This window comes from Pristiophorus japonicus, unplaced genomic scaffold, assembly GCF_044704955.1.
Source record: "Pristiophorus japonicus isolate sPriJap1 unplaced genomic scaffold, sPriJap1.hap1 HAP1_SCAFFOLD_104, whole genome shotgun sequence".
Lineage (NCBI taxonomy): Eukaryota > Metazoa > Chordata > Chondrichthyes > Pristiophoridae > Pristiophorus > Pristiophorus japonicus.
This window is the reverse complement of record NW_027250691.1, coordinates 63,100-72,011: the sequence shown is the minus strand read 5'-3', so window position 1 is coordinate 72,011 and position 8,912 is coordinate 63,100. Positions and strand designations below refer to the sequence as shown.

General features: G+C 42.8%; 1 non-coding gene across 1 annotated transcript; it reads right to left on the bottom strand.

The window, feature by feature from the left end:
* Positions 1-767: 767 nt before the first annotated feature.
* trnaa-ugc (transfer RNA alanine (anticodon UGC)) lies at positions 768-840 on the bottom strand. The gene has a single exon. It is a non-coding gene; the product is annotated as a tRNA-Ala (tRNA).
* Positions 841-8,912: the final 8,072 nt, after the last annotated feature.

Sequence of the window (8,912 nt, the reverse complement as noted above, 5' to 3'; positions counted from 1 at the left end):
AGCTGGCTCCCTTTTTCCTCAAAGAGCGACAGACAGCAGCTTATTGATTTCTGTCAGCTGATACATGAATGCTATTTATCATCTGGATAGAAACATAGAAACAAAGAAAATAGGTGCAGGAATAGGCCATTCGGCCATTTCTTCCTGCACCACCATTCAATAAGATCATGGCTGATCATTCACCTCAGTACCCCTTTCCTGCTTTCTCTCCATACAACTTTATCCCTTTAGCCATAAGGGCCATATCTAACTCCCCGTTGAATATATCAAATGAAGTGGCTCCAACAACTCTTTGCGATAAGGAATTCCACAGGTTAACAACTCTCTTAGTGAAGATGTTTCTCCATAATCTCAGTTCTAATCCTTCTCCTTCGATGATGTCCCCTGGTTCTGGACTTCGCGTGACTGGAATGTTGGGGCTTGTCCCGCCCTCAGTAAATCTGGAGCTGGGGACGAGCGTTTAGTCTCTTGGTTTCTTTGTGGCTTCGATTTTCTGTTGTGAAGCGAGGCAGCGCGGCAGGATCCTTTAATAGTCTCCCACAGCTCAACTGAGTGAATGGAATGTGCAGCTTTCAGATGTGTTTATCCCCTTCAGGGCTGGAAACGAGAGGGACTGAGAGACACTGTGTAGAGTTTGAGTTTGTACAGAACGGTACACAAAATCAGCAAATGCAACATCGTCGTGAGGCACTGCACTCTGTTAATATTGAACCATTAATATGAATTATTCAATTTTTTCTAATCAATAATTGAACAGGTTTGCGAAATGCTTCCGCCCGGTTTCGAACCGGGGACTTTTTGCGTGCAAGGCAAACTTGATAACCACTACAGTACGGAAACGGTGCGACAGAATAAATGTCGGGAACCTAAACAGAGCTTTAACCTCAACAGCTGCCCTGCATATCAGGAGCTTGCATTGCGCGAACAGAATGAAGTTGCTATATTTAGCAAGGTTGTGAGTGTGGTAGGAATTGATCCCGTTTTTCTCGGACTTTATACATAGGACCAGGAGGTGGCCATCTCGCAGCAAGTGGTTAGAATCTGGAATACACTGCTTTAAAGGCGGCGGAGGCAGACTCAATCTTATCTTTCCAAAGGGAGTTGGATCAGTATCTGAAGGAAAATAATGCACAGCTGCTGGTAAATGACGCGGATGTGGGACTTCTTGAGAGAAGGCATGGGCTCGATGGGCTGAATGGCATTCTTCCGTGCTGTAACCATTCCATTATTCTGTTATTCAATAACTTAGTGGCACATTTGTAATGTGCCTCGAAGCTGAATATTGCAAAGGGACATGCATTCATTCGGCACAACTAGCGGCATCTGATTGAGAAGATTCGGGTGCGCGAAGATTCGGGTGTAATGACTTTAAATGCATAATTTTTGTTTTGTGAAGTTTCGGTCAGAGAAATGTTTGGGAAAGGAGTTTTTTGCTAAAAGGACTCAGCATTTAATCTTCTTTCTGGTTGTTGGGGTCACATTTATTTTCGATGTTATTCTTCCACAATGTATATTTTGTTTGCTCTTTCACAATAACCAGACCCTTGCTCTTCAATATATTTCACTGCTTACATGGTCACAGCAATGGTCACATGAGCTCTAGAGACAGGGGAATTAGTTCCAGAAACAGTGGAAGTAGGAGCTGCAGAGAGGGGCATTAGGAGTTCCAGGAATACTGGAATTATCTTCAGAAACAGGGTAATTGTGTTTAGAAAGAGCAGAATTAGCTCTTGAAAGAGGCGACTTAGCTGTCCCTGCAGCAGGGGATTTATGAAAGCGCACCATAAGCAGGACATTTCCAAGATACATATATATATATATATAATTAATAGTCACTTAAATAGGACAATAAGGTGCTTCATCATCAGTGCAATTTGGAGCTCCAGAAAAAGGACAATTTGGAGCTGCGCAAGCAACTCAGAATCTGCAGAAAGTGGGGAACAAGGACTTCCAAAAACTATCGAATTTGCTCTACAAGCATAGATAATATGTTCAGAAACAGCGGAATTAGCTACAGAACAGAGGAATTCCCTCCAGGAACACGGACATTATGGAGTCACAGAAAGAGAGCAACAAGGAGCTGCAGTAACAGGGGAAGTCGCGCAGAAACAAGGGAATTAGCGCCAGAAACAAGGGAATTAGTTCTCGAAAATGTGCAATTAGGTCATGAAAGAAGAAAAGTAGGAGTTATCGAAACTAGTAAATTAGAAGCTACAGAAACAGTAGGAATTCGCTCCAGAAACAGAGCACTGGGGAGCTGCAAATACATGGGATGTGAGCTCAGGAGCACAGGAAAAATTAATAAGAACATAAGAACATAGAAATTAGGAACAGGAGTCGGCCATCTACCCCCTCGAGCCTGCTCCGCCATTCAGCAAGATCATGGCTGATCTGGGCATGGACTCAGCTCCACTTACCTACCCGCTCCCCATAAACCTTAATTCCCTTATTGGGAATCTGTGACTTGAGTCCCTTATCGGTGACTTGAATACATTCAATGAGCTAGCCTCAATTGCTTCCCTGGACCGAGAATTCCACAGATTCACAACACTCTGGGAGAAGAAATTCCTTCTCAACTTGGTTTTAAATTGGCTCCCCCGTATTTTGGGGCTGTGCCACCTAGTTCTAGTCTCCCCGACGAGAACACAAAACTTCTCTGTTTCCATCTTGTCTATCCCTTTCATTATTTTAAATGATTCTGCAAGATCACCCCTCATCCTTCTGAACTCCAACGAGTAAAGTCCCAGTGTACTCATTATATCATCATAAGGTAACCCCCTCATCTCCGGAATCAGGCAAGTGATTCGTCTCTGTACCCCCTCCAAAGCGAGTATATCCTTCCTTAATTAAGGTGACCAAAACTGCACGCAGTACTCCAGGTGCGGCCTCACCAATACCATATACAGTTGCAGAAGTACCTTCCTGCTTTTGTACTCCATCCCTCTCGCAATGAAGGCCAACATTCCATTCGCCTTCCTGATTACCTGCTGCACTTGCAAACTAACTTTTTGGGATGCATGCACAAGGACACCCAGGTCCCTCTGCACCTCAGCATGTTGTAATTTTTCCCCATTCAAATAATATTCCCTTTTACTGTTTTTCTTCCCAAGGTGGATGACCTCACATTTTCCGACATTGTATTTCATCTGCCTAACCTTAGCCCATTCGCTTAACCGATCTAAATCTCTTTGCAGCCTTTCTGTGTCCTCTACACAACCCGCTTTGCCACTAATCTTTGTCTCATCTGCAAATTGTTTACACTACACTCTGTCCCCTCTGCCAGGTCTTCTATGTATATTGTAAACAGTTGTGGTCGCAGCACCGATCCCTGTGGCACACCACTAACCACCGATTTCCAATCCGAAAAGGACCCATTTATTCCGACTCTCTGCTTTCTGTTAGCCAGCCAATTCCCGATGCATGCTAATACATTTCCTCTGACTCCGCGTACCTTTATCTTCTGCAGTAACTTTTTGTGTGGCACGTTATCGAATAGCTTTTGGAAATCTAAATGCAACACATCCGTCGGTACACCTCTATCCACCATGTTCGTTATTCCCTCAAAGAATTCCAATAAATTAGTTAAACGTGATTTCCCCTTCATGAATCCATGCTGCGCCTGCTTGATTGCACTATTCCTGTCTAGATGTCCCGCTATATCTTCCTTAATGATAGTTTGAAGCATTTTCCACACTATAGACGTTAAACTAACCGGCCTATAGTTACCTGCCTTTTGTCTGCCCCCTTTTATAAATAGAGGCGTTGCATTAGCTGCTTTCCAATCCGCTGGTACCTCCCCAGAGTCCAGAGAATTTTGGTAGATTATGATGAATGCATCTGCTATAACTTTAGCCATTTGTTTAATACCCTGGGATGCATTACATCAGGACCAGGGGTCTTGTCTACCTTGAGTCGCATTAGCGTGTCCAGCACTATCCCCCTAGTGATATAGATTGTCTCAAAGGTCCTCCTTTCCCACATTCCTGTGACCAGCAATGTTTGGCATGCTTCTTGTGTCTTCCACTGTGAAGACCTAAGCAACATAATTGCTTAAGATCTTAGCCATTTCCACATTTCCCATTCTTAAATCCATTCTCAACTTCCCTTCTCATCATCTCATCCCCCTTCTCATAATCAATGTACAGATTAATTTGCTCCAGAAACAGGGCAATGGGCAGCTGCAGAAGCATGGGAAGAGACCTCGAAGAACACAGTAATAATCACAGTACAGCGCAATTAGCTCCAGAAACAGGGGAATTACGTTTAGAAAGAGCATAGTTACCTCCAGCAATGGTGAATTTTCTATTCATGTTGCAGGGTCATTAGGAGAGCGCACCATAAACAGGACAATTTGGAGCCATATATATCGGCAAACTACAAGAAATGTAGAAAGGACAATTATGTGCTTGATAAACTGCGGAATGTGGAGCTCCAGAAAGAATTAAGAGCTCCACAGGAACTTTCCCCAGACAAAAAAATATATTAGCTTCAGAAACCGTTGAATTAACAACAGAAATATGGGAGCTACCTCCAGAAAAGGATGCATTAGGAGATCCACAATTTTGGATATTATGAACTCCAGAAAAAATATGAGCTCCAGAAACAGGGAAATTATCTCCGGGAACATGGGAATTAGGAGCTGCAGAGAGGGGAATTAGGAATTCCAGGAATACTGGAATTAAATCGGAGACTAGAGTTTTGGCTCCAGAAACAGGGAAATTATGTTTAGAAAGAGAAGAGTTAGCTCTAGAAAGAGGTGAATTAGCAGCAGGGGAATTAGGAGAGTGCACCATAAACTGGACATTTTGTACATATACATATATATATAAAACTATTAGACACTTAAATAGGACAATTAGGTGCTTCATCAACAGTGCAATTTGGAGCTCCAGAAAAAGGACAATTTGGGACTCTACAAACAACTCAGAATCTCCAGAAAGAGGGGAACTAGGACTTCCACAAACCATGGATATCTTTGCAGAAAAAAAGGTAGTAGAAACATAGAAACATAGAAAATACGTGAAGGAGTAGGCCGGTCGGCTGATCATTCACCGCAGTACCGCTGTCCTTTTTTCTCTTAATACCACTTGATCCCTTTAACCATAAGTCTCATATCTAACTCCCACTTGAATGTATCCAATGAACTCGCATCAACAACTCTCTGCGGTAGAGAATTCCACAGATTAATAACTCTCTGAGTTAAGACGGTTCTCCTCATCTCAGTCCTAACGGGCTTACCCCTTATCCTTCGACTCTGTCCCATGGGTCTGGACTTCGCCAACATCAGGAACATTCTTCTTGCATCTAACCTGTCCAGTCCCGTCACAATGTTTTATGTTTATATAAGATCACCTCTCATCCTTCTAAACTTCAGTGAACACATGCTCAGATGATCCATATCTCTCCTCATATATCAGTCCTGCCATCCCAGGAATCAGTCTGGTGAACCTTCCCTGCACTCCCTCAATAGCAAGAACGTCTTTCCTCACGTTAGGAGACCAAAACTGAACACAATACCTCAGGTGAAGCTTCACCAAAGCCCTGTAAATCTGCAGAAAGACCTCCCTGCTCCGATACTCAAATCCCCTTGATATGAAGGCCAACACTCCATTTGCCTTCTTCACCGCAGGCTGCATCTGCATGCTAACTTTCAATAACTGAACTACCATGACACACAGGTCTCATCGCACCTCCTGTTTTCCTAATCTGTCGCAATTCAGATAATATTGTGACTTCGTGTTTCTTTCACCAAAGTGGATAACCTCACATTTAGCCACTTTATACTGCCTATGCCATGCATTTGGCCACTCACTCTACCTGTCCAAATCACTCTTCAGCCTCTTAGCATCCTCCACACAGCTCACATCGCCACCCTGCTTAGTGTCATCTGCAAAATATGAGATGTTACACTCAATGCCTTCATCCAGATCATTGATGTATATTGTAAATAGCTGGGGTCGCAGCAGTGAGCCCTGCGACAGTCCACCATTCACTGTCTGATATTCTCAAAAGGTCCCGTTTATCCCGACTCTCTGCTTTCTGTCTGCCAACCAGTTCTCTATCCACGTCAATAGTACGTGCTTTAAATTTGCACACCAATCTCTTGTGTGCGAAATTGTCAAAAGCCTTTTCTAATTACAAATACACCATCCACTGGTTCTCCCTTGTCCACTCTACTAGTTACAACCTCAAACAATTCTTTGATTTGTCAAGCATGATTTCCACTTCACAAATCCATGCTGACCTGGACCGATCCTGTCACTGCTTTCCAAGTGTGCTGCTACTTCGTTTTTAATAATTGATTCCAACTTTTTCGCCACTACTGATGTCAGGCTAAGCGATCTATAATTACCTGTTTCCTCGTTCCCTCCTTTTTTTTTAGCACAAGATACAGTTGAATTACCAAAGAAACAGGAGAATTTCCTGCAGGAAGAGCGAAATTCGGAGTCGCAGAAAGAGGGGAAGTAGGTGCTCCAGGAATCGGGAGATTTTCGCCAGAAACAGGGGAATTATGTCTAGAAACTGTGGAATAAGTCTTGAAAGATGAACGTAGGAGTTATAGATCTGGTAAATTTGCAGCTCCAGAAATAGTGGAATTCGCGGGAGAGTCAGGGCAATGGAAACTGCAGAAACAAGGGAAGCGAGATCCAGGAACTCAGGAATAATCACAGTACAGCGCAATTAGCTCCAGAAACAGGGGAATTACGTTTAGAAAGAGGAGAGTTACCTCCAGAAAAGATGAATTTTCTGTTCATGTTATAGGGTAAATAGGAGAGCGCACCATAAACAGATCAATTCGGAGCCATATATGTCATCAAATTACTAGACACGTAAAAAGGACAATGAGGTGCTTCATAAACAGCACATGTTGGATCTCCAGACAAAAGGGAAATTAGGAGATCCAGTGAAATTTTCCCCAGAAAAATCGGTAGCTCCAGAAACAGTGAATTTGCAATAGAAACAGTGGATTGAGCTCCAGAAACAAATGCATTAGGAGATCCACAATGTGGGATATTCGGAGCTGCAGAAAAAGATGAGCTCCAGAAGCAGGGATAAGTAGCTCCTGGAACAGGGGAATTAGGAGTTCCAGGAATACTGGAATTAGTTCAGAAACAAGAGTATTAGCTCCAGAAACAAGCGAAATAGAACTCGAAAGATGAGCATTAGGAGTTACAGAAGCTGCCGGATTGAGCGCTGCAGAAACTGAGGAATTATGAGCTCCAGAAACACAGGAATTTTTCTAACACAGCGGAAGTAGTTCTAGAAACAAAGGAATAACATTTAGAAAGAGAAACGTTGGCTTATGAAACAGGTAAACTAGCTATTCCTGTAGCAGTGGAATTAGGAGAGCGCACCATAAGCAGAATAATTCGGGGCCAAATATATCGGGAAATGCTAGCAACATAAAAAGCAAAATTAGGTGTTTCATACACAGCACAATTTGAGCTCCAGAAACAGGGGAATTAGGAACGCCACAAACAACTGGAATAGCTCCAGAAACAGGGGAAATAAGACGAGCATAACCTGGGGCAGTAGGAACTTCAGCAACAGCCACACTGGGAGCTCCCGTACAATGGCATTTAGCAGCTCCAACAGCATTGAAACTAACCCCGGAATAATGAAAATATGTCCAGAATCAAAGGGAGTGGGATATCCTTAATTACAAGATTTTATTCCGTAAACCAGGGAACTACCTCCGGAAATATTGGAGTAAACACACACTGGGTAATTAAGTGCACCTGAAACAGAAGAATGAGGACTTCCAGAAAGTGGTCAATTATGTCGCGATTTGCTACAGAAAGTGAGAGAATCAGGTGATACAGAAACAGAGTACATTTCAGCTACAGTTGCGAGGTCATTAGCCCCTGGAACAAGGGAATTGCGTTTACAAAGAGCAGAGATAGCTCCAGAAGGAGGTCCTTGCAGCAGGGGAGTTAGGAGAGCGCACCATCAACAAGACATTTCAGAGATATATAGATATATATATATATAAAACCAGGAGACACTTAAATACGATAATTAGTTGCTTCAGAAAAAGGTCAAAAATTTGCTCCGCAAACAATTAAAAATCTCCAGAAAGAGGGGGACGAGTATCTCGAGAAACTATGGGATTTTCTCCGGCAAAAAAGATATTAGCTCCAGATACAGCTGAATTAGCTACACAAACAGGAGAATTGCCCCCAAGAACAGCGGAATTAGGAGCCACAGAAAGTGGGAAGTAGGAGCTCCAGGCACACGGGAATTAGCGAAGAAATAAGGTAATTAGCTCCAGAAACAAGGGAATGAAGTCGAGAAACTGTGGAATTAGGTCTTGAAAGATGAAATGTTGGGGTTTCAGAAACTGGTAAATTAAAATCGCCAGAAACAGTGAATTAGCTCCAGAAACATGGCAATGAGGAGCTGCAGAAACAGAGGAAGCGAGCTCCAGGAACACAGAAATGATCAAAGTGCAGAGCAATGATCTGCAGAAACAGACCAATTGGGTTTAGAAAGAGGAGAGTTACCTCCAGAAAAGGGGAATTTTCTGTTCATGTTAACGGGTCATTAGGAGAGCGCACTATAAACAGGAAAATTCGGAGCCATATATATCAGCAAACTACTAGACCCGTAAAAAAGACAATTATGCGCGTCATAAACTGCACAATTTGGAGCACCAAAAAAAGGAAATTAATAACTCCACAGGAATCTTCCTCAGAAAAAGCATATTAGATCCGGAAACCGTTGATTTAGGACCTGAAAAAGAGGAGTTACCTCCAGAATCAGATGCTCTATGATATCCACAATCTCGATATTAGTAACTCGAGAAAAAACATGAGTTCCAGAAACAGGGGTATTAACTCCAGGAACAGGGTAATTACATCTAGAAAGTTGAGAAATAGGAGTTACAGAAACTGTCGAATTGGGCGCTGCAG